Raw genomic sequence first — 26,859 nt, forward strand, 5'->3', positions numbered from 1 at the left:
AAAAGGCAAGACTTTAAGGGACAGCCTCTCTTTTGGCCCTGGCCAACTGGAGCTGTCACTGGGATTAGCAGACAGAGGATCATGATAGTGAGCCCTTTCTGTTAGAAGGGCCAGGCTGTTGTGACAATTCTAGTGAAACTTAGAAGTGAGCTGTCCCCTCAACCAGACACCTGGGGGCAAGAATTTGTAGCTCTATGCAGTCTCCATTAAAATCTCACCAGCCCACAAATCAGGAGTGAGCAATGTGGAATTTTTTGGAGATTTTATCAGGGAGATATAAAAGGGAACTTACAACAGACATCAACAGTGAATCATTTAAAAATGCTCATTGGACATATTTGTTTTCTAAACTTTCACTTTCCTTACTTGGACCCACAGAAATTTTCCTCTCTGTGCTTCCATCCCATAGTATCCAGGCTCCTTCTGCTGGGTTCCCATCCTCTCCTATTTGTTATGCAGTTACCAACACCAACCCCCCTTAGAAGGCAATGGTGAGTTATACAACAACAGCAACAAAACATTTCTATTATACCAGAATAAAATCCTTAGGAAGAAGTGCCACTTCCATGCACATGTACCAATTATTCCTCTTTGCAGCCCTAGGAGGCAGGCATTATTCTCCCTAGTTTATGGGTGACAGAACTGAAGTCCAGAAAGCTCTACAGTTAGTTTGCAAAAAGAGGTGAAATAAAACTCAAATCATATGACTCTGTCGGGGGAAGAGGGAGAATCTCCCTCTGCCTTTTCCCTTAAGGTTCTTATGGCTGGCCAAATAATCAACAAGACAGGTTAGCAGGAGAAAATAATACCAAGTTTAATAACATGTATACATGGGAGAAAGCAGGGACACTGTGTTTCTCCACAATAGCAGAAATTCTCTTCTTAAATACCATGTTCAGCCAATGACAAAGGAGGATTTTGGGGGTTGGGGGAGTCAGTTACAGGAGATTACCACTAAAGCACAGTAAACAAGAGTAAGGTTTATTATGCAGCCCCAAGGCCTCACCTTCCACATTGATAAGTCACTAGAAATGACCTCATCCCCCTCTCTTCTCAAAACAGAGAGGGAGATACCTTTACAAATGGAGATTTCCCTTATAAATGTAAATGATTGTCTGGCAACTCCTCGCAGGGTTATCCAGAGAATGTGGCCAGAGAGACAGAACTTCTGATAAGAGGGGCTTGTTGGTGCCTTTCCTATTGTAACATTTACCCTACGTTATCTTTATAGCCATCATGATAGATCTGTTCCAGGAAGGAGCCACCATGTCAAATTCTTTAGGCAGTTAGTGGGGGAGGTCAAATGTCCCTAGAGAAAACAACCAAGGTAAAGAGATAGATTTCAGGGTGGCCAAATCTTGATCTCCCACAACTCCAAGTCAGGGTTATCGTTGTACCCCATAGGGAACCAGGCAGTCTTGGACACTTAACATCTAAGGGGAGGGAAGAGATTGTTGGCCTTTCATTATAACCCTAATTGCAAAAAGATAATAAATTTTGACCAGAATGAGTTCAGAGGCTTTGATTTAATCCAGCTATCAGCTTTCCTGGAAAGGATATGCTCTGAGAAAGAAAGGGACCAAGCCAAAGGAAATCAGGGACTCTTGCTTAAGAAAGAAAATGAGAGCCCTCACACAGGGTATTTTTCGACAACTTTCTAATTTTGTTCAACTCATTTTGTCAGCAGGGGTTCTCTTTGACTATGAAACAGAGGAAGAAGAAAATCTTTTCTTAACAATAATATACACGTGCCATGAGAGAGATGAAGCAGAAGATTAAGCAAGAAACCCAGCTATTTTATTGCCCTAAGGCATTACTCATTTTCCTGACACATTATGTTTTTAATTAAAATTGCATGTGAGTTAATTAAAATATTCACTCAGGCCCTTTTCTCCCTCTTCCTGCATGGGTTCCTTGTTACTCTTTTAACTTTTTGGTAAAACTCAGTTTCATTTTAACTCTGCCTTTATCAGCTGCAACTTTAATAAAGAGTCTGTATACAGAGGTAACTAACAAAAAAATCTAATTTTAAAAACTCATCCCTAAGTAAGGGGATGGGAGGTGGCCAGGGGTGAAATCATTAAGGCTCTTACATTCTTCCCTGCTTATTTAATCGAAAACATGAAATTATCATTGATAGAAAGTGTATTTAAAAGGAGTCCTGTGATTTTTCCTGTGATACACATGTTTTTCTTGTTAGAGGCATGCTTATCCATCTACAGTCCTTTGTTCCGGAAAGGATCATTGCTTATGGCACCTATGGGTGTGTAACCTCAGCTTTCCCTGATTACAGCTGATTGATTAGCCTTTAGTGACATCTATCCAGTTCAACCTATTAATGGACCAGTAACCCCGAGAGACAGAACCCCTCTTGAAAATGTTGATGTAGAGACACGGAGACCTGGTTACTGATGAGGTTCATACTGGATCTGTGAGGACAATAGGCCAGTACTGGAGGCCATCTTGGTTCATTTGCAAACAAAGGAAGTTTGCTGAAAGGAAGAATAGACAGGAAGAAGCAGAGATGGTTGCAGCTGCTTGGCTATGAGATTAGATAGACAAGAGAGAACGTTCAGTTTCAGTGTCTTCCCCTCCCACTTCCCATGAGGCCTGGCTGAGTCCTTACCGTATCCCTGAGATGGCTTTTTTATTGCAAAAAACCCTTTTTCAGAGTTAGCTAAAATGAATTTTGGATCTTTGTAAACAATGAGCTCTGACTAAAATATCCAGGCTTCAAAACTCCATATATTCCTAAGCAGCCCTGATAGAGATAATATTAAAAAGCAAAATCATAAAATGAGTAGTAAGAAACCAAGTATTGCAGTTCAAGAATATACAGGCTGAAGCTGCATGGGCAAAGTGAAGTCCAGGAATGAGAAGAGTATTTTTTTCCAGCCGCAGTAGAACCCCTTTGTGAAGAGTTTGGGGAACACCTTTTTTTGTTCTTTTTTCATTTTTTTCCACCTCCAATGAAGTTTTAGTACCTCAAAAATGTGTTAATGACTGAGAAACTGGTGCCCTGGACAGCCACTTGCTGACCCATTTGTTCATTTTTCTCTGCTATCTGGATAAGGGCTGCCATGTGTTTCTCCCTAGATTGGATTTCTAAAGCACCAGCATTAGCCCAGATGGGAGTGGTGCTCACCCAAGTCTGACTTTGTGCTGTGGCTGGACAACTCCCTGCCTGGGACCTGCAATCTATTAATCCTCCAAACTCTTGAACCTCCTTCCCAGCTTAATCCATGCTCTATCATTATAATTCCATCCCAACTCTTTATGGCGAAACCATGGTTGAGGCTTCAATCCATATCTCTACCAAGTTCTTGCCTACATTTGGACAGTATGTGAATGGAGAAATACTTATCATTACTCTAACGGCCTCCATTTAAATTTATGACCATGAACTTCTGGTGCACCCATAATGTTGCCTGGCAGTTATGTCATTTTCCTCAGTCCCTTTATTCTCTCACTCTCCTAGACCACCCTCTTATCTCTCTTAAACCTCCATACCCTTCCTAAATGCAATCCTATTCTTGGAGACTGTGGAAGTTCTCTTCTGATTGCTCCAGTTTTTCTCAATGAAATAGGTAGCAAAGTTATCAGCTGCGAGTGAGTATGGTAAGGTTAGGAACACATATTGGAGATTTGGGGCATGACACACATCTATAATATTTACTTTCATACCTACATTGTACCCTGCATATGCCTGCATAAATTGTTTATATGGATCAACTGTCTATGCTCCTATCTACAGTCAACCTCTCCACATATGCAGTAAGTAGATCTCATTCTTTCTATATGGGGATATTGCTTCAAATCTCCTTTCTCTCCTACATTGTCAATTTGCCCTTTCTTCTGGGGCTACCTCAACAACATAACATCTTACTGTTATTTTTCCCATCTTAAAATTCTTTCCTGATTCTTCTTTTGCCTTCAGCTACCATCCCTTCCTTCTCCTTCCCTTAATTGATGAACTGCTTGATGAAATTTACTGAACTAGTGCTTCCTGTTCCTCGTCTCTCATTCCCTCTTGAATCAACTCCAATCAGGCTTTGGCCCCCACTCACCCCATCAAAACTCTTCTTATCAAGCCTCCAAAGGCCTTTACATTTCTAAATAAAATGGTCACTTCTTAGTCCTTTTATACTTGACCAATCAGCAGCATTTAGCAGAGTTGAGCACTTCTTCCTCCGTGATATACTTGCATTGTTTAGCTTCCAGGACATCATACTCTTCTGGTTTTACCATTTCACTAGATCCTCCTTCTCAGTCTCCTTTGCTGATTATTATTCTTCTCCTTGACCTCTTAAGGTTATGACCGTAGTGAGGACTTAGTTCTTCTTCTTCTCATCTCTATCTATAGCCTCATGCCTGGTGATATAATTGAATCTCATGGTTTTAAATATAATCTCTATACAAATGACTTTCAAATTTATATCTCTAGTTCAGACATTTTTTCTGAAATACAGACTCCTGTTTTCCCCTGCTTACTTGACATCTTCATTTGAATATCTACTAAGAATCTAATACTTCAGTCTAAAACTGAACTCCTGGTATTCTAACAACTAATTGACTTTATGCATAGCCTTCTCTATCTGCACTGAAGTGCTCTATCTTCCAGTTTCTCAGCCCAAAACCTTTGAGTTATCTAAGATTCCTCTTTATCTCTCTTTCATGCTTACAATAATTATTTTACGGGATTCTACGTCCTTTGCCTTGAAAATATTTACCCAGAATCTGACCACTTCTTGCTATCTCCATTGCCACCACACTTGTCTATTGATCATGATTACTGCAATAGCCTTATAACAGGTTTCCCTGATTCCCTGTTTGTGCCTCTACTGTCCATTTAGAACAGAGCAGCAAGAGTACTTCTTTTAAAATGTAAATCAAATTGCATCATTCATCTGCTAAAAATCCTGCAATGGCTCCGTATTTTACTCATAGTAGAAGCCAAAGTCCATGTAATGGCTAACAGGGCCTTACACAGCTCACTCAGTTCTAGACACAGTGACCTCTTTGCTGATCCTTCAAAACTCTAGGAACACTCTTCTCTTCCCTCAGCTTTTCTCTTAGATATTCACATGCTAATTTCCTAACCTCATTTAAGTCACTGTCCAAAAATCACATTTTTAATGAAGTCTACCCTGACCATCTATTTAAAATTGCAATCTTCCATATCCTGCTGCCTCCTAATCTGCTCTTTTGTTTTCTATAGAGCTTATCATCTTCTAACATACTGTATGATTTACATTTTTATTATTTGTTTATTCTGTTTTTATTCTACTGATTGTCTCTTACATATGCAAATGTAATCTCCCTCTAAAATTAGGGATTTGTATATTTTTTGCATTAATATTTCCAAGCTTCTAGAACAATATGCCTAGCATATAGTAGGTACAAAATCAAAATTTGTTGGCTAGATGAATGAATGAATGCTTCTAGGCAGATGAGGCAGATCAAAGATTGGGGAGGCAGAGATGACTAGAATTTGCATGGAAGAGTATAAGAGAAAGAGTTCCAAAAACCTGGATAGGGATACTCTTAAGTCTTCCACCAAATACTAAACTGTGACATGTATAAGGTAAGATTCAATGAAGCTGAGGAAACAACAAATACCAGGGAAAGAACAACTACTTGAGAGCTATAAGCTAGAAAAGTAGCCGAGCTTACACACGACTGTCCCGACCAACCAGAGTGGAGAGACCTCCTTAAAGACCAGGAGCTCTCAATAGAGACCCAACAAAAGTCATATTTTAGGAGTAGTGCCAAATTAGCCCATGAGGAAATGCAACTCCAACTTGCCTAAACAAAGCTTGAAAACAAGACCTAAAAGCATCAAGCTAATTTGTAAGCAAATTCATGCCCTGACACACAACTCTTAACACTCTTTCAAGGAACACAACAGAATCCAGACACAAAATCTGGACAACAAAATCCAAACACTGGATATTGTAACATTTATAATATCTACTGTCTAATTTTTAAAAAGTACTATACTTGCAAAGAAGTAGGAAAATGTGACCTGTAACCATGAAAAAGATCAGCTAGTTCAAAGCAATATGTGTAAATGAGAAAAACGGCTTTGGTGCATTCTTCCTGCACATTCAGTGGAATCCCGTATCTCAAAGCCTACTAAGCTTGCAACATACCCCTCAGCTTCATAGCGGTCAGAGCTCCACACAGCAGTGTTCTCTCTTCTTTCTCTTCCTCTATATCCAACTGAACTCACTTGATCTGTCTTTATAGTATTCTTTTTTACTTTGGTTCTCTCTCTTGTATACATCAAGTTTCAACCAGCTAATCTTTTAATCCAATGTATTATAATGAGGAAAGGCTAGAGCTACAAAAACTTCCTCACCTCTATTACTATGTGGGGCTTCTCTTTACCACCCCATGGTATTGTCATCTTACTCTAAATTGTAGGAACTTCATTTGAATAGAGGAAGAGGTAATTGATTAGAAGAGATCACTTTGAATGTTCCTCATGGAACCACCCATTAATAGGGTGTGGGTGGACACCTACTTTGAGTTTCATTTCTGGGGGCCAAATCAGTCATTATTATTGTTACTGGGGCACAAGATAAGGGATGGACAGGCTGTGATGGTGATGGGATGCAAAATCACCACTATTGGCCAGATTTTCTTAATTTTCTGCTGCCTTAGAGTGGGGTTGTGGTTCTTGAGATTGATGTGGGGTGCACCCAGCAAGAAGACGTCAAGTAGCCCCAGATGGAGGATGAAGTGGGTAATAGATTCAAGGAGTTAGAGCCTGACAGGAAAACATCGGTATGGCTGAACAAAAAAGAGTAGAAAACTCTTCAGTGAGTAGTTGTTACTCTCAGTTTATTTTAAGACCTCCTGGATATGTATACAGAGAGACAGCCTCTGTAGCTCAACCTTTTGAATCGTCTTTGGAATGATCATTTTATTTGGAAATATTGATTGCTGTAACAAAACATTTACCAAAATGTTTACTTTAACGCAAATCATGTTAATGTATTTCTTTCACGGAATCAGATAACTAACTACCTAATTTTGCTGAAAAATTACTAGCATTTCTTTATTTTTTTTTTAAATGATTTAAACTCAGCAGGCATCTCACCTCAGAAACAGCAAGGCATTATTTAATTTTAAAAGTGCTTTGCTGTGACATTTTAGGCATTTTGAAAAGTACATAAAAGATAAGGTTACCTGACAGTAGGGCTGTTTCACAACATTATTACACTGATAACTACCAGAGCCATTTCATTTGCATTAAACCATTTTGATTATGGCATTGAGTATCAAGTGATATTGTATTTGGAACCATTTGTGTATGCTATTTATTTTAGCATAATACATATTTATTGGTGTTTTATTCCCAATATAAGTCACATGTTAATAACAGTTTAACAGGCTTTAGAGCATTGCCTTTTCACATGCTCAATAACAAGTAACTCCACACGGTACACATATTTATGAAGGGCTCCTAATCATATATACAAAGCAACGTTTCTTCCACAGTTGAGCAGATACTTGTATGATACAGTCTCCTTTGTAGGCTTGCTAGATCTAGCAAATTAAAATACAGGATGCCAAGTTAAATTTAATCTTCAGATAGACAATGAATAAATTTTTAGTATAAGTATGTCTAATGTAATATTGGAGACATACTTATACCAAAAAATTATTTATTGTTTATCTGAATTTTAAATTTAATTGGGAATCCTGTATTTTATCTGATAACTCTTCCCCTTTATGCTAGAAAGATGAATTGTTACCTACTTTTAAAAATATTCAACCACAGATATTTCAAGCTAGTGCAAACCATATATAAATTTCACTTCAGTAACATGACATTTACAGATACCTTAAGCTAGCTACACCCCATTCCCAACAAACCTCCTGCCTGTGAGTCTTGAATGTTGCTGGAGAGAGCTGGGTAGCATTTCTTCCCCATAAATTACATCTACTGAATTACATTGTGTGGAGGAGCCTATTGGGTGTAAAAGGATTGCGCTCCAGAGAACTTCATTAATCCCATGGGGAGTTTAATTATTTAAAAAATTTTTTTAAAAAGTGACTGTCTGGGGTGGCCCAGCCCATCAGACTGGGCTGTAGAAAAACACAACTGAGACCCTGATAGGAAACTTACCATCAATGTTGATGGAACCTGGCCTGATGATCTGGACCCATCAGCAAAGCCTAGTTCCAAGAGTGGGATGAATGCAGATTCTAGGTTCTCTTGACACACTCTCCCCTAGACTGTGTGAATTCTCAAGATCCTCACTAATGGCAGCAAAGGATGCATTTAGAATAGTTCCTTGCTCGGGCTTCAGCTTGGTGTTCAGTGACACGAGCAGACTGCCACCAACAGCCAAGTGATGGTGCTAAAGGCAATTGAAGACCTGTTGGTGAACTGATGGGAGACCAGTCTAGACTTCTTACCCTCTCTTCTCATGCCCAACTTTGTGCCCCAGTGCTCATCCCCACCTCTTATTTTCATTGAAAGTATTTGGAACTGAGTTGTGGATGAAGAACACAACTGTATCACAACAGTATTGTGTGGCTAAACTAGTGATATAGAGGTGGATGCTGATTCAGAACTACTGCCGATGAGTGAACAGCCATATTGTCCAGGGGCTGTCAATACCATCTACCTCTGTCTGTGATTTGTGGATGATTTGTGTGCCTCTTGCCAAGAGTGTTCATAAAGTAAAGATTAATGAAAGGAAGAGGCAACCCACTGGGGGCAAAGCATTAGTAAAGCAGGAAGGTCTTTTGCTTTTGGGAGCTGGAATTACCAGGAGGATTCATCATTGTTTCAGCTGACTTTGGTGTCTGGCCAAGCCAGAGGCACCGACTATAAGCACATTTGGCTCCATCTCCTCCTCTGCCACCCTTGGTGCCCCAGCAATCCTGCCACCACTGCATAAGTTGTTGCCAGACTGAAAAACAGTAGTAGTTCTCCTCCTTCTTCCTTCTTCTTTGCTATTTTTAGAGAAATTTGAATAACAACATCTTCCCCTCATTTATTATTCTTGACGAATGGTAAATTATTCTAATAGCATTGACTGTTTTATTCATTTATTATTTGAGGATGATTAGAACTGAATAGCTATTATAAAGCCTCACCAGTTCCAAATATTAGACCTTAGAATATTGTGTTTCCTTTTGGCTCTGAGTAATTATCTCTGTTGCTTCCTCTAATTCTGTCACACACACCTCTTTCTTTTCTTCTAGTCATGGTCTGTTTCAAGTCCAGAATCAGGATGGACAGTACTTAAAAGTTTATCCAGAGAGGTGACGAATGAGCCTCTGAAATGTGATCTCCCTTAGACATAAGAGTTTGAAAATTACGTTTAAGTTCAACAAGGTCCCATAATTCATTCACAACTGTGTTATCTAAGGGTACAGAATACTATGTAATACATAGCCTACAGATGATAACAGAGGTACATGATAGGATAAATCACATTGCTTTGTACAGAATAGACTGTGAGATTCTAACCTGAGGGTAAAATCACATGTAGGATGAAAAATTATTATTATTTTTTTATAATGAGGCTTGTTATAAAACCCTCTATTCTGGGCATTTGAGGCTTCAATCTACCTCCTCAGCCTTATCTCCCTCACAACTCACCAAACATTCTTCACCCAAGTCAAAGAGGACTCATTGCTTTTCCTCAAATATGCTTTTCCTCAAATATGACAGCTTTCCCACAACCTAAATTTTCTGCTTTACTTGCCTAGGATATTTTTTCAGCTTCTCCACACCATTTCTCCATCTGTACCTGGGAAAATATAATTCTTCCATGAAGGCTCACTTTAAAGCCCTTCTTTAATCCCTTCATCTCAAAATATTTTCTCCCTTCTGTAATACTGCCTTCTTCTTCTGAAAGACTCCATTCACAATAGCCTACTGTCATGTATAAGGACAGATTCAAGTTTCTTGGGGCTTCATGCTTACATAATTTGGGGGATCCTCTCCAGGAAAAAGAATATGAAATTACAGATACTAATACAGGTACAAAAGGGAATGTTTTGGGGTGTCATCAGTGTAAATGGTTAAGTAAGGAAATCCAAAAGCCTACCCCTTCATAACACCAAAAACTGGAAAAAAAAATGGCAGAATCAACATTTTTTGAACTTTGGAAGCTAACCAAAAGCTTGTAGCAATCCAGGGAGTGCTTATTCAAGAAAATGGCTGATTCTTGGGAAGAACAATGAGCTTTGTGGCATTTTAATTTACAGGCACACCTCAGAGATGTTGTGGGTTTGGTTCCAGACCACTGCAATAAAGCAAATATCACAATAAAGTGAGTCACACAAATTTTTCGGTTTCCCAGTGTGTATAAAAGTTATGTTTACAGTATACTGTAGTCTATTAAATGTGCAATAGCATTATGTCTAAAAAAACAATGTATATACCTTAATTAAAAAATACGTTATTGCTTAAAAATGCTAACCATCATCTGAGCCTTTGGTGACTCATGATCTTTTTGCTGGTGGAGGTCTTGCAAAAAACTCAATATCTGTGAAGTGCAATAAAGCAAAGCTCAATAAAATAAGGTATATCTGTGCTCTAGTCTTATCCCCAGCTCCTTAGCTCAGTGGTAGACTTCAAAATAACAGCCCACATTCCCATTCCCAGTACTGGTACTGTAGGGAGAAGAATGGACTTTATTTGCAAAGAATTGTTATTATTTGTTGTGACCAATCTGGTTCAAAAGGCTTGTCTTTGTCTCACCTAACTCAGAACATGCCTGGTGCTAAAGCTGCAATGGGTGGTGGGTAGGGGCAGGAGGTTGACGTTGGTGCATTTGTTGAAAACATTAACAGCAAATGATTTAGTTGCTCTTGTCTGAGGCAATAGATAACTGTTCAAGCAAACAATAGACTAACCAAAAAGCTTAGAAGGAATGGCTAGGGCTTTAATGAGATGTTTTTGAAAGTAACAGCTTTGAAAGGCTCTGAAATGTTCCTAAGAATCGAGAAGGCAACACACGTGCCCAGGAGTATGTGCTTGCTCAGAAAAGACCTGATAAGATTTTAAGCCCTCACATCTGGCTGACCTTGGGGCTATGTGCAAAATAGAAAGAAAGTGAAGGCTAAGGAAAAGTTGTAAACTGCTTGGAGAAGTGTTGAATGCATACCCCAATAAACACAAAGACCCTCTGCAAAGACTAGGAGATATTCTGGGTTCAAAGCACTTAAGGAAATCTCTATCCAATCATTAGCTGACCACTGAGCAAATGGAACAGAGATTTCAGTGGTCACACAAGACAAATACTTTATAAAATCATTTCAGAAAAATCACTAAACAAACAATCAACAACTGCGACAAGGAACAACAAACCTTGGGAAGGGGGAAGAATTTGAATTCCGAAGTTGTCACATTATAATATTCAAAATCTCTCGTTTTCATCAAAAAATTATGAAGCATGCAAAGACACAAGTAAGTATGACCTAGAGACAGGATAAAAAGCAATCAATAGATACATTTCCTGAGGAAGTACAGATGTTGAATTTACTAGACAAAGACTTTAAATCACCTATTTTAGGTATCTTCAAAGAGCTAAAGGAAACCATGTCTAAATAATAAAAGGAAAGCATGAAAATGATGTCTCACCAAGTAGAGAATATCAATAAAGAGACAGAAATTATAAAAGAGGAACCAATTAGAAATGCTGGAGTTGACAAGTACAATAACTGAAATGAGAAGTTTACTAGGGCTCAATAGCAGATTTGGACAAAAGAAATAAACACCAAACTCAAAGATAGATCAATCGAGATTTATCTGTGAAATCTTGAAAACAGCATGAGAGAAGTGGCTCATCACATTCTAGAAAACTTCAAAAAGATTAACAGCTTATTTCTCATCAGAAACCATGGAAGCCAAAAGCCAGTGGATAACATAGTCAAAGTGTTGAAAGGAAAAAAACTGTCAACCAAGAATTCTATATCTGGCAAAACTATGAAAAAGAAAATAAAATTTTCCCAGATAATCAAACTAGCAAACCTGCCCTACAAAAAATGTTAAAGGAGGTCCCTCAGGCTAAAAATGATAGGATACTAGACAGAAACTGGAATCCACATGAAGGAATAAAGAACATTGGTAAAGATAACTCTACAGGAAAATATAAAAAACAGTATTAATAGGATTTTTTTGTTTGTTTTAACTCTTCTTTTTTCATATCTGACTTAAAAGACAAATGCATAAAGCAACAATTATAAATCTATGTTGATGGACACTCAAAATGTACAGATGCAATACATTGTGATATTAACATGAAGAAGGAAAAGAATGGAGCTATATAGAGCCAAAGTTTTGTATACTATTGAAATTAACTTGGTATTAATCTGAACTAAATTTTTATAAATTAAAATGTTAATTGTAATCCCCAGGGTAACCACCTTGAAAATAACTTAAAAATGTACAATAAAAGAAATAATGAAGACATTACAATGGCACACAAGAAAATATTTATTTAACACAAAAGAAGGCAGAATGGAAAAATTGAGGAACAAAGAGGAAGAGAAAACAAATATAGAAAGTGTCAAACTTAAGATCTTCCTTAGCAGTAATTACATTAAATATAATTAGATTAAACTCTTCAACTAAAAGGCAGAGATTGACAGAATGGATTTTTAAAAATGGTCTAACTATATGCTCTCTATAAGAGCCACATTTTAGATTCAAATATACAAATAGCTTGAAAGTAAAAGGATGGAAACAGGTGTTCAGTGCAAATAGTAATCAAAAGAAAGCTGGAACAGCAATACAAATATCAGACAAAAAAGACTTTAAGGCAAACATTATTAGGATACACAAAGAAGGACATTATAGAAAGAAGGAAATGAAGGGAGAAATATAATGTTCAAAGATAATAGTTGGAAAACTCAATACCCTACTTTCAATAATGCATAGTACAACTAGACAGAAGATAAACAAGGAAATAGAAGACTTGAATATCACTATAAACCAAGTAGACTTAAAAGGCTTCTATGGAACACTACACCCAATTACAATAGAATACAAATTTTCTTGAAAGTACATGGAACATTTTTTATAATAGATCATGTGTTAGGCCACAAAACAAATCTTAATAAATAAAATAATATTGAAATCATACAAATTATGTTGTCTGACCACAAGGGAATGAAGTGAGAAATCAATAGAGAAATTAATTTGGAAATTAGAAAATAATTTGAGATGAACAAAAATTAAAACACAATATACCAAAACTTATGGAATGCAGTGAAAGCAGTGCAGAAAGAGAAATGTATAGCTATAAACACCAACATTAAAAAAGAAGAAAGATTTCAAATCAATAACCTAACCTTCTACCCTAAGAAACTGTATAAAAGGAAAACTAAACCCAAAGTAAGAAGGAAAGAAATCATAAAGATTAAAGCAGAAAGAAAGAAAATAGAGAATAAAAAACAATACAGAAGATCAACCAAACCAAACGTTGCTTCTTTGAAAACATCAACTGAATTGACAAATCTTTTGTTAAACTGAAGAAGAATAAAAAAGAGAGGACTCAAATTACTAAAATCAAGAATAAAACAGGGCATCACCACCGACCTTACAGAAATAAAAAAGACTATTAGAGAACGTTATGAACAATTGTAAGCCAACAAATCAGATAACCTAAATAAAATGGACAAATTCCTAGCAAGAGACAAGCTGCCAAAACTGACCCAAGAAAAAATAGAAAATAAAACAGACATATAACAAGTTAAGAGCTAATGAGGCAGTATGTTTTAAAAATTCCAACAAAGAAAAGTTCATGACCAGATAGCTTCACTGGTGAATTTTACCAAATGTTTAAAGAAGAGTTTACACTAATTCTTCTCCAATTCTTCCAAAAAAATAAAAGTGGAAACACTTCCTAATTCATTCTATGAACCCAATATTATCCTGATATCAAAGCCAGATAAAGATATCACAAGAAAAGGAAACTACAGATAAATATACCTTATAAATATTGGTGTAAAAATTCTCAACAAAATATTAGCAACTGAAATCCAGCAGCACATTAAAAAGACTATACACCATAACCAAATGAGATTTGTCCTAGGAATGCAAAGTTGGTTCAAAATACAAAAGTCAATCCATGTAACATACCACGTTAATAGACTAAAAGGAAAAAATCCACATGATCATCTCAACTGATGCAGAAAAAGCATTTGACAAAATCAAACACCCTTTCTTATAAAAACACTCAACCAAACACAACTAGAAGGGAACTTCCTCAAACTGAAAAAATTCACCACAGGTAACAATTCTTAATCACAAAGGACTGAGAGCTCCCCACCCTACTAAGAACAGGAACAAGCCTGGTGTGTTTACTCTTGACACTTCTATTCAATATCGTACTGGGAATCTTAGCCAGAGAAATTCAGCAATAAAATGAAATTTAAAAAATCCAGATTGGAAAGGAAAATAATCTCTATTTGCAGATGGCATAATCTGACATTTTAAGAAAACTCTAAAGCATACACACACAAACACACACACACAACTATTAGAGCTAATAAATGAGTTCATAAAAGTTGAAGGATATAAAATCAATATTTAAAAATCAGTTGTATTTCTATACACTTGCAATGAACAATCCAAAAATGAAATTAAGAAAATGATTTCATTTACAGTAACATCAAAAAGAATAAAACAGGAATAAACTTAACCAAGGAAATGCAAGTCTTATACACTGAAAACTGTAAAACATTACTGAACATTAAAGAAGACCTAAATAAATGGAAATCAATCTCATGTTCATGGATTGGAATGCTTAATATTGTTATGATGGCAATACTTCTCCAAATTGTTGTATAGATTTTATATAATCCCTATCAAAATCCCAACTGACTTTCTGACAGGAACTAAGAAGCTTATCTTAAAATTTGGGTGAAAATGCAAGGGACACATAATAACCAAAGCAACCTTGAAAAAACAAAACAAAGTTGGAAAAACTATACTACCACAGTACTACAGTAATCAATACATTGCAGTACTGGCATAAGGATACAGCCAAAACAATCATGAACATATAGATCAATGGAGTATAACTGAGAGCCAAAAACAAGCCCATACAACTATGGTCAATTGATTTTAACAAGGATGTCAAGCCATCCTTGACAATGGGGAAAGAATAATCTTTCAACAAATGGTGCCTGGACAACTGGACATCCACATGCAGAAGAATGAATTTGGACCCCCTACCTCATACTATATAGAAAAATTAACTCCAAATGTATCATGGACCTATACCTAAGACCTAAAACTATAAAACTCTTGGAAAGAAACATAAGTGTATATCTTGGTGACCTTTGATTAGGCAATTCTTTCTTAAATATGACACTAAAAACACAAACAACGTAAGAAAAAATATTAAAAATTTTTATGCATCAAAGAACACTGTAAAGGTGAAAAGACAACCAACAGAATAAAAGAAAATATTTGCAAATCATGTATTTGGTAAGGGCTCAGTGCCCAAAATATATAAAGAACTATTACAGATGTGTAATAAAAAGAGAAACAACCCAATTAAAAAATGGTCAAAGAATTTGAATAGACCTAGTTTCTCCAAAGAAGATATACAAATTGCCAATAAGCACATGAAAAGATGCTAAATATCATTAGCCATTAGGGAAATGCAAATCAAAACCACAATAAGATACCACTTCACACCCACTAGGACGGTTATCATTTTAAAAAATGAAAATAACAAGTGTTGGCAAGGACTGAAGAAATTTGAACCCTCAAACATTATTGGCGGGACTGTAAAATGTTGCAGACACTATGGAAAAGAGTTTCACAGTTCCTCCAAAAGTTAAACATAGAGTTACCATATGAGCAGTTGCACTCATGGGTATATACTTAAGACAATTGAAAACATATGTTCACACAAAAAACTTGTACACCACTTGTTCATAGCACCGTTATTCATAATAGCCAAAACATGGAAAAACTCAAATGTCTATCAATTGATGAATGAATAAGCAAAATGTGGTACAGTCATACAATAGACTATTATTCAGCCATAAAAAGGAAGGAAGTACTGACACATGCCACAGCATGTCTGAGCCTCGCAAACATTATGCTACATGAAAGAAGTCAGACACAGAAGACCACATATTGTATGATTCCACTTATCTGAAATGTCCAGAACAGGCAAACGCATAGTGACACAAAGTAGATTCGCAGTTACCAGGGAATCGAGGAGGGAAAACTTGGAAGCAGAGGATTTCTTTTCTGGGGTGAAGGAAATATTCCAGAATTAGATAACGGTGGTGGTTTCTCAGCATTTTGAATATTCTAAACACCACTGTATTGTACATTTTTAAATGGCTAAAATAGCCAATTTTATGGTATATGAATTTTATCTAAAAATAAAATAAGAAATGAATAATTAATTAATAATTAAATATTTTAGAATTAGAAAATTAATAAAAAGTAATAAATTTTAAATAATTTATAAGTAATAATATTTTAAAAGCTGCCAGGTACTGTAAACTTTACAACATTCGGAAAAATCATTACATGTTTATTTCATTAACATATATTTTTATCATATATTATCTATATCATTTATACATAAAACTATATAATATTTATATTACTATATTATATATTAACTGCCTAGTATACCTCTAAAACTTCATTTTCCCTTCAATTTTACATGCATACTCCTTGATCGCCTCTTCCTACAATAAAAATTTTATATCATTTTCCACAGAGAGAACAGAAATAAGTCAGTCTCTCTAGTATGATTGATCAGAACGTGTTTTATTATTGGTATTTGGGGTGAATCAAACATGCAACTTTATACACAACATAGTGTTTAGAGTACTGCTTCAGATCTTTGCCCTATAAACAAAGAACTTTTGTTAAATTCTACATCAAATGATTTCCATCAAAAAAGTAAAAGAATGTATGGCATGTTTATAACTGTATTCACTGAATTTTGAACATATTCCTAAAAGGAGAGAACAATTTTGTTGACTAAGGAGCAGTGAGAAGCAAATATTCCACTCACAACTTTACGTATCTAATCACTGGAAGCGTCTTCCACAGACTAGCTTCTTGCTCCATGTATTTCGAGTCTTATTCATCTGCTGTGACTCACATTTGTGTTATCCAGGACACACTTATGTCAAGATGGGCCTGCACATTTACATCACAACACCACATGATTGGGCATAGTGGGCTGTAGTTATGTTCTGGGAAGTTCTTCCTGTATGGGGACAGGTAGGAATAATTTAAACTTAACAGAAGTGACCACACACAAAAAAATCATATATATATCCCACTAAACCTAACTTAAATGTATCCCTAATCCAACTTCTCCTTAGCTCTATCCCCAGAATCCTTGTCGCCCTCCAGGCCACGAAGCAGAAGGGAAGTACTGAGGGGAATTTGCAGTGAAAGAGACATGGCCTTCACAGATCATGATCAACGCAGTTTGTTCTGGCAAAGTCTACGAAAACGTATCACACGACTTTGGGGACAAATTGCTGGGGGACCTCTCAGAGCCTAGAAAGAGCTTGTGGAAGAGAGAGGCCCTGACACTTAACACCATACCAGCTTATCACTAAATCTGCCTCTGACACATTTCATTTTCCCGACTGTTCACTGCCACTGAATACAAGTAACGAATCTCCTGTGCCCACTTCTTAGCTGATATGATACCCAGGTGGATGTCCCCTCCCTTCCAACAGTGTTAAATGCTTTCTTCTGAGAGTTGCCCACTCCATTTAAGAGTAAGAAATTCCCAGACAAAGAAGGACCTTTGGTCATGGGTACAAGAGTCGCTTCACTCCCCTGCTGGAACCTCCACACAAGCTCTCAAGATCCATTTGTACGTACTCTGCTTGGTGTTCAAATCCTGGCTCAGTCATCAACTACCTGTATAAGGTTGACTAAGTTACTTTAACCTACCTGAGTCTTATTTCCTCATCTGTAAAATAAGCACTGTTATATCTATACCATAGCATTGATTGCTATGAAGAGTACAGGAAATAAAGGATGCTAAGTACCAAGCGTAATGCCTTGTTCATAGTGGGTGCTCACTAAGAGGCAGCCATTCTTGTTCTAATCCTCATGGTTACTTTTTATTTGTCATACACTCCCGATTGCTTTACTCAGAACCTTAGATTGTGAGCTCCAAAAGTGGAATCTATCAAATGATTCATCTTTGTATCCTCCATACTTAGCACAGTGTCCCTTACATACAGTAGGGGCGTAGTAAATATTATGGAATTGAATTGGCAGAATTTGGACAAAACTCTTGTATGCCCTGCATCGAGCTTCAGAAAAGAGACTGCCTCGCTTTTCCAACACCAATTGCTGCACAGAAAACCTTCCATCTTGGTGGGTCACTCCCCGGAGTGAGTTACTATGTAATGGGTATCACCTATTCCTCGTTACCAATCCCAGCTCTGCCTCTTACTAGTTGTGTTGCTTTGGACAAATGACGTTGCATCCCTTTGCCTCAATCATTTTATCTGTAAAGGGAGGATATTAAGAGTTTCTGCCAACTGGGGTTGTTGTAAAGATACAATGGGTTAATACAGGATCCAGCCTGGTGATGTAGTGGTTAAGTTTGCAGGCTCTGCTTTGGCGGCCTGGGCTTCACAGGTTCAAATCCTGGGCACGGACTTATGCACCGCTCATCAAGCCATGCGGTGGCAGCATCCCACATACAAAATAGAGGAAGATGGGCACAGATGTTAGCTCAGGGCCAATATTTCTCACCAAAAAAAAAAATGAATTAATACACACCGAGCCCTTAGAAAAGTGCTTGATAGAGAAAATGTTCAACAAATGTAACTATTATTAGTTATCAACAAAATATCCCAGGCTCTGTGCTAGAATTTGGGTTTTCAGAGCTCAGTAAAATGCTAGCGAGCACCATTCTCTGGCAGGCCTTTTCGCAATAGTCTTTCTCATTGTGTCTTTCACACTTCTCGCTGTTCAGCCTTTGTTGACTATTTTTCTCCTCCAACCTCCATATAGAACACATGAGGCTTCTGTCTGGTTCTTATGCTTTAGTGACAGCACATGAGGCTATTTATTTACTTTTAAAATTCTTCACTCTCGACACCTGAACAAACTTTAGATTTGGTAGAATAAGCTGGATAGGAATCCATCCAAGGAATTTAATGAGATGGCTTAACAAAAGCTAACAGACCACTTCAAGCTAATGCTCACCATATGTAAGTGTGTGTCTTTCCTCTAGTGCCTGAAAATAGAAACATGATTAAGAGAAAAACTTGAGTGTCTGTGCAGAAGATATCTGCAATATGGGTTTAATTTTAATAAGTATTTTAATATTTCACTGCCATTTTAATGAACTAATCGTTTTTCAGACAGAGTAGGGCATCACATTAGTTTACAAAGTGAATATTTTCATATTCTGCTTCATCAGTTTGCATTTCCAAGCAGAGTAAATCTTTCTTGTTTCTTGGACTTCTTTCCCCTTGACTTGAGCTGGTCATTGATCTACATAATCTCTAAAACTCCTTCCACTTAATCCGTTTTTTACTTTGGGACCTCTATTAACTGCTAGTTCTTTTCAATTTCTGTATCTATTTCTATTAAATTTCAGTGGAAACAGCTAAAACCAAATCTGTCTGCACCTCTCATTCTTGGAATTATTTCACTGATTGATTCATCTTATTCATCTCTGTATATGTTTATTTAAGTACTGAAATTACATTGTGGCAGAGGGTGTAGTCTAATCCAACTGTCTTGAGAAATTGGTTGAAACAGTGGCAATCATCCGACAGGTACAGTGAATTCTGAGATGAGTGTTCCGGTTACTGACTATTTTGGCATCAGGGCGATCTAAGTCATGCGCAGGTCTGGTGTTCCAATATAGTCATGCCCCAAATTCACTTATTGACTTACCATGGGTATTTCTCTTGCATTTCTAAGCTCTGGCATCACTTATTAGGAAGATAAATGAGAGTAATTAAGCTTCAAGGCCATAGTGTTGAAACTCTTTGGAATTAGTGAGCTATTAAAATGACGGAGTGCCTGGCTCTGCCTAGGTAAGTCATGACCTTTCACCTCCAGCTCTACTACTTGGAGGAACCTCTGCTGGCTCTCCTCACAGTGCACATCGTTTCCACGAGGCCACATATAACCCTGCTGGCAGTGGAATAGAGGGATGGCCAGTTTGTTTTCAAAGGCCATTTTGGCTAAGTTGCTTAGTGCTAAACTAGACAGGTGATAAGCATTACTTTTCAGTTAATATTTGCTAATCTATTCAACTGAATAACCAGACTAGCTGCTGATCAACCATCTCTTCAAGAATGGCAGTTATCTCTTCTTACAAAGTAGACCCAGGTTTGTGTGACTTTTCGTTTTTTTCTTGAAAATAAGCCAAGCTTAGGACTTAATCACTTAAAAAAGCTAAAATGTAATTAATAAGATCACATTCATTAACTCCTTATAAGTGATATAAACCATATAATCAACTTCTTAATTTCTTAAGAGAGAAAAGATCTTGACCAGAATCAATAGGTATAAACAGTTGTAAAAGAAATACATTCAACTTGTATTTTCCTTTCTAAACGTACTCCTAAATTCCTGTGTAGTTTAGCAATTCTGGATGTGAAAATACCATTGAGTTATCGTGAGTTTCTAAATTATCATCATTTGCTATTTTTCATTACCTGAGCTCCCACAATGCATCAGGATACCTTGCTAAGCATGGTGTTTTACATAATTTCCCTGGCCAGTGCTCTTACATTCTAAATTGCGGAGTCATTATTCCACATTTCAGGTCTTTCTCATTATAAAACCTTTATTTTGGTGTGCACAAAACACTTTGCTTCCAATGAAGTGACAAACATTTTTACAATGCTACTTTTTTTTTTTCAAAATGTGAGTGGTTTGAAAATATGAAGAAAATGTGAAATGAGACATTATAACATGTTTTCATGGTGGGTTGAAAAGATGTATAACTTCAACAAAGTAGAAGGCCACTCTAGAGAAGCATCATTATTGCTTAATTAGGACATCCTAATTATAATCTCAATGCTTTTATTATTTTACGAAAAAGTAATTTTAATATTCTTTGTAGTCAGAAATACTCCCTTGGAGTTTAACACTTCTTAGATTTAACCAAAAGTCTAGCACAAAATTTAAGAATTTAATCATAAAGAAAATGTTGAATTGATGAACTTGAAAAAATACTAAGGACAGTACGCTGGTAAATCTTTTCCACTATAGTGATTCTTCTATCTCGCAAAGGCATGCTCTGCTTTCTCTTTCTAACTCTTCATTACCTTTCCAAATAATTTCCTTGTCAATTCTCTTCTACAATTTCCTTGTCAATTCTCTTCTACCCGTAAGTGCACACAAGCATGTGCTTTGAAAAATCTTTCCACCTGATTGACAATATATTTAAGAAATGAAATACATATTTTGCATTATTTAAAATAGTTAACATTTAAACATTTTTTAAAGTATTAAAAAAAGAAGTTATTTCAGAAAAGCAGCATATTGTATCATTTGACATATCAAAGCAAGGTTTTTTTCCCACAAAAATAGCATTCAAACTAGAATATAAATATCATGAGGGCAGGAATTCTTGTCTGTTAACCAGCTGTAAATCCCCAGACCAAGACAGACATGGAGTGGATGTTCAATAAACGTTTGTTGAATGAATGAATGAATTCAGACAATGTTGCAATATTCTTTTTTATTTATATTTTAGATGCATATTAGATTTATATTTCATATTTTAGATTTATATATCCTAATTAAATATGGAAACTAGTCAACTTAATCATATTTAATTATATTAGTCACATTTTCTCATATAGTTTACCTCCATCTGTCCCATCCCTAAAATTTTAATTTCAGGTTCAGAACTACCTTTAACAACCTTTAATACTAGCTTTTGGAATTTCACATTTTGTTGCTAAAGAGGTTACACAGCAACTCATGACTCTCTACTGTGAAACTTCATTTATTGGAAAAGTATATTTTAGCCTCCCATTATTCTTCTTGTCTGAATGCACTTGTTGTTATTTTGCCCCCATTGTACACATTGTGAAATTAGAAATTTAAATATATTGAAATTTAGATCACATCACATTTGCCATCCTTTATTCTAATTACATATAGCAAAACAAGAAAAAAGGAAGGAAGAGGGGAAGGGGGACAAAAAAGTCTCAAGGGAAAATTAGAATAGAGAGAAATCAATATGAAAATATATCAGAATAAAAGAATAAGAGGGCAGAAAGTGATTTGCAAAGACAGTGTTATTCATGTCTTGTTTCCTTTCCTTTTAAATTTTAGGTTTGGGACTTAAGGACATTTGCTATATGAAAAAATTAACAGGGCGCCAACCGTAACTCCAGTTTACCATCTTATTGTCTTCCCCCAGCTTTGAAATTTTAAGCACACTTGTTTTGTCCCTTAGTGCATCAAGTTCAAGACTAAAATCACCTTTGCAATTTTTGCCACTGATCTAAGGAAATAAGAGGGAAAAAGAGAGAAAAAGGAAAGATAGCTTCCTTATTATGCCAAAGAAAATTCTCTAAAAGGACCAAGACAGAAAATAGAATTCTGTTTTAAGGGAGCACTTTATTTATTTATCTATTTATTTTTGTGAGGAAGATCAGCCCTGAGCTAACATCCATGCTAATCCTCCTCTTTTTCCTGAGGAAGACCGGCTCTGAGCTAACATCTATTTCTAATCCTCCTCCTTTTTTTCCCCCCAAAGCCCCAGTAGATAGACGTATGTCATACCTGCACATCCTTCTAGTTGCTGTATGTGGGACTCCGCCTCAGCATGGCCGGGATCCAAACCCGGGCCGCCAGTAGTGGAGGTGGAGCGCACGCACTTAACCGCTAAGCCACGGGGCCGGCCCATAGGGGAGCACTTTAAATAGTCCCATCAGTGGCTTTGCAACTGATTAATCTTTCCCCTAAACGGCAGTTCTCCATGTGTGCTCCCAGGACCATCACCTGCAGCAGCAGCAGCACTTGGGAACTTGTTAGAAACATTTCCTTTTTAAATTAAGATAAAGAGAACTCTATATAATGAGAATTACACGTGTGGTTTAAATAAAAAAACTCATAATCACGAAGCACTCTGCATTTCCAAGTCCCGACTTTTTATCCCATCTGTGAAATCAATTCTTCCTTAAAAATTATTTTGCAAAATTAAACCTGTTATTTTTGTAAAACTTTCACCTCTCCTCCTCTGTCCTCAAAATAAAGCAAATGGATAGGTTAAAGGAAAATGGAGGGAAAAAAGAAGGTATCGGTAAGATGTTAACAGATAGATGCCTCTTACTCCAAAGCCTTGGCATATACTATTCTCTCTCTACCAGAAGTGGGTTTTCCACATCCATTTTGGTTAATTAAACTTTCATCATTGTTTAGTGATATACAGCTGAAATGACTTTCTCAAGGGAAATGCAAAACATTTATTTGGTTAATGTTTATTGCCAGCATCAGATTATACTCTCCTGCAGAGTAGGGGCCATAACAGCTTGGTCACCATTGTTCCCTACCACTTACCATAGTGTCTGGCCTCCAAAAAATATTTGCAAATGGATGAACAATAGTTTGGAGATTAGTGGTTAATATGCACTCATAGGTCCTGCCTGTCCTGTCTCTATGAGTATTACCCCAAACCTGCTGCTCACTCAACAGGTCATTCAGTTGGAACAGAAATTTTCTTTATGCTGTATTGTCAACGTCACTCCTACCAAGAGCACAGTTAATAAGATGCATTAGTAGGGAGTAGATCCCTACTTTCAGTCAGACACCAAAATAGAAGTTTTGCAGAATTGGACGAATCTGCAAATGTCACTCTCAGAAATAGAAAATCGTATACTCAATATAAATATTAAATTTATAAATAAATAAATTAATTAATTAAATTTAATTAATTAAATTAATTAAAATTAAATATAAGATAGTAGTTATCTTTTAGAAAAGATATCCTCTCTAAGAAATAATGAGACAAGAATCGCTCCTTGTTCTATCAATTATGTCCTTTCCATTCTGTCTATGCAACATCTTTCTCTCTGCTAGCATTTTTCTAATCAGCAAATAAACATGCACAAACCTCACCATCTTGTAAAGCCCATCATGCAACCCCAAACTAACTGCCTAACTTGCTTGCTTTCACAGCCAACCTTCCTGAAAGAGTAGCCTAAAATTAATGCCTTGACTTCTTTACCCCACTCACTTTTCTACTCATTACAATCTGACTTCTGGCCTCACCACACAGAAAACGATGGAGGACCTCCCAGTTTGTTATATACAATAGCCACATTTTTTGGTCCTTTTCTTATTTGGCCACTTTGTAGCATCTGGCTTTAAAAGAAAACTTTTGGAAGAGCTTTAAAAAGAAAATTCTTTCTTTATTGAAAAATATCTCCAATTTGTCTTACGTGGCATTATTCTTCCCTGATTTTTCTTCTCTCTGGCCATCCTTTTCTCAGTCTCCTTTATGGGCTTCTCTTCTTCCATCTGCCCTTTGAATGTTGGTGTGCCACAAAGTTCTACACGTTACCTTCCGCTCCTCCCATTCTACGCACACTTCCTGGGAAATCTCCTCCTTACACAGGGAGATGATATAGTGATGATTTGCACATCTTCCTCTCTAGCTCAAATCTCTTCTAAGGAGATACATTACTTGTTCCCTCCATGTGGATCTCTCATAGCTGTAACTTCACATGCCCAAAGCAAGAAATCTAAAAATCAGCCTCAACTTCTTCTTTTGCCTCACCTCCCACATGTAATCCATCACTATATTCTATTGTCTGCCTCTCAAATATCACTGAAATCTGCCCTTCTTCTTCCCCAAGAGTAGAATCTTACTTCAACCTATCTCTCATCTGCATTACTATAATGCCTTCTACTGGTCTACCGGCTTTCCAACTCTAACCCATCTTCTGTCAGGCTAAGGGTTTATGATTTCAGCATGGTCCAAGACAGAGGTAGGTTACCTCTAGAATAAAAAAGAGTAATTTATCCAGAAAAAGTATGCCCTAAGACAATATACACCCTCCTCTCTAATTCCAGGATAATGAAGCAATGTTTAGATTTGTAACGATCCCCTGAGTGCACCTACCTACTCAGGAGTTACAAGTCTGTGGTATTATCTATCACCTAAGTTGGTATCTCATTGTAAACTACAGATGTTAGTATATAATTCATTTCCTCCTTATGAATATGGCCAGCAAGAATCTATTTCCTATAATCGGACAGAATGATAACATTCAGCTTTTGAATGTGCAAAACTTAGAACTAGATCTTGATGGGTGGTGACCTGCTAACTATGGCAACCTCTACTGGCAGCTTCCAGTGTCCAAATATCTAATGACTCCCTGTCTGAATATCTTGTCTGTTGGTCTTGGGCACATAATGACTGCGGCATTAATTATATTATGTCTCTTTTGAGGGACAATGAAAGACCACCCTTTCCAAAAATATGTACTCGATGATTTTCCCAGATCTGAAACTCGCAAATATTTCATTTTGTTGAAGTCAAGATGGATAAACCTTGTAGGTGGGCTTGCCAGCAAGATTCTTGGAGTAATCTGGAAACAGACTCTGTTCTGGTCCTGTAGCACTAAGTTCAGGAATGTATTTGATGCAGCCTCTATTAGCTTGAAGCCTGAGCCTGATGGATGATGTATTATTCTTTTCTAAGAGTATGTACTGTATCCTGTAATCTGATAACTAAACCCGATATGGACAAAGTGTGTCTGAGACAGATAACGTGTTCCTGGCCTATATCCAGACTAGTCTACGTGCAGAAACACTCCAGCCTGGAGTTTAGAGAGAACATGTTGTGCTGCCAAAAGATCTCTTAAACTTTGAGCTTTCTCTCTTTCATTATTTGAGTAACTGCAAAAGCGATCTCTCTTTCTATAGATTCTATCCTCAAAACATCACTTAAATTCATTAGCCTCTCCCCACTCCCAGACTGTTGTCTCATATGGATCCCGCAAAAAAAGAGAGTAACATGAGAGCATCATGAACTTTGGAATCAAAGAGAACCGGTCTCAAGTACCAGCTAAAGCTTTTCCTTACTTCCTCTATGACTTGAGTCAACCACATAACCTTTTTGAGACTCAGTTTGCTCATCTGTAAAGTGAGAATAATTATTTTTTACCTCAAGGGATGATTTTGGATAAAAGAGGTAAAAATAAGTACCATATATCCAGTGCTTTAAATGTACTCTCAGATTTGATCTTTAAAACAATCCCAATATATGTATATTATTATCACCATTTTATAGACAAAGAAACTGTGGCACTAGTAAGTTAAGTAACTTGCCTAAGGCCACCAAGCTAGTAAGGGAGGAGTCAGGATTTGAGTCTAGGCAGACTGGCTCTAGAGTCACTCAACAACCACACTCTCAATCACTATGCTCTACTGCCTATGCTAAGCACCTAGCGTAGTTTCTGGTTCACAGGAGATGCTAAATAAATGCCTCATTAAGACAACTGCAATAGCCTCTAATGGATTTCTTTCACTCAGGTGTTCTCTCTTGCATTTTATCCCGCAAGTTTTTCCTCAAGCCAACTCTCTGAAATGCAAATCTGCTTTTAAATAAAAATAGAAAAACATTTTACAATATTTTTCCATTGCCTAAGGAAAAAAAGTCTGAACTCTTAAATATGCCATTATAAAGCCCTCCCATAACATGGTTGCTACCTACCCTTCTAGAATCATCTCTGACACTCTGAATCCCAGTCACACATCATCTTATGTTCTTGCCGTGGCAGATTACTCACTATGTCTCAATTCCCTCGTACAATTTGTTACCTCTGCTTGCCTATTTTGCTTCTCCTTCTGCTTATAGCAATCTCTTATTCAGCCTG

This window comes from Diceros bicornis, chromosome 33 (assembly GCF_020826845.1).
Source record: "Diceros bicornis minor isolate mBicDic1 chromosome 33, mDicBic1.mat.cur, whole genome shotgun sequence".
Classification (NCBI taxonomy): domain Eukaryota; kingdom Metazoa; phylum Chordata; class Mammalia; order Perissodactyla; family Rhinocerotidae; genus Diceros; species Diceros bicornis.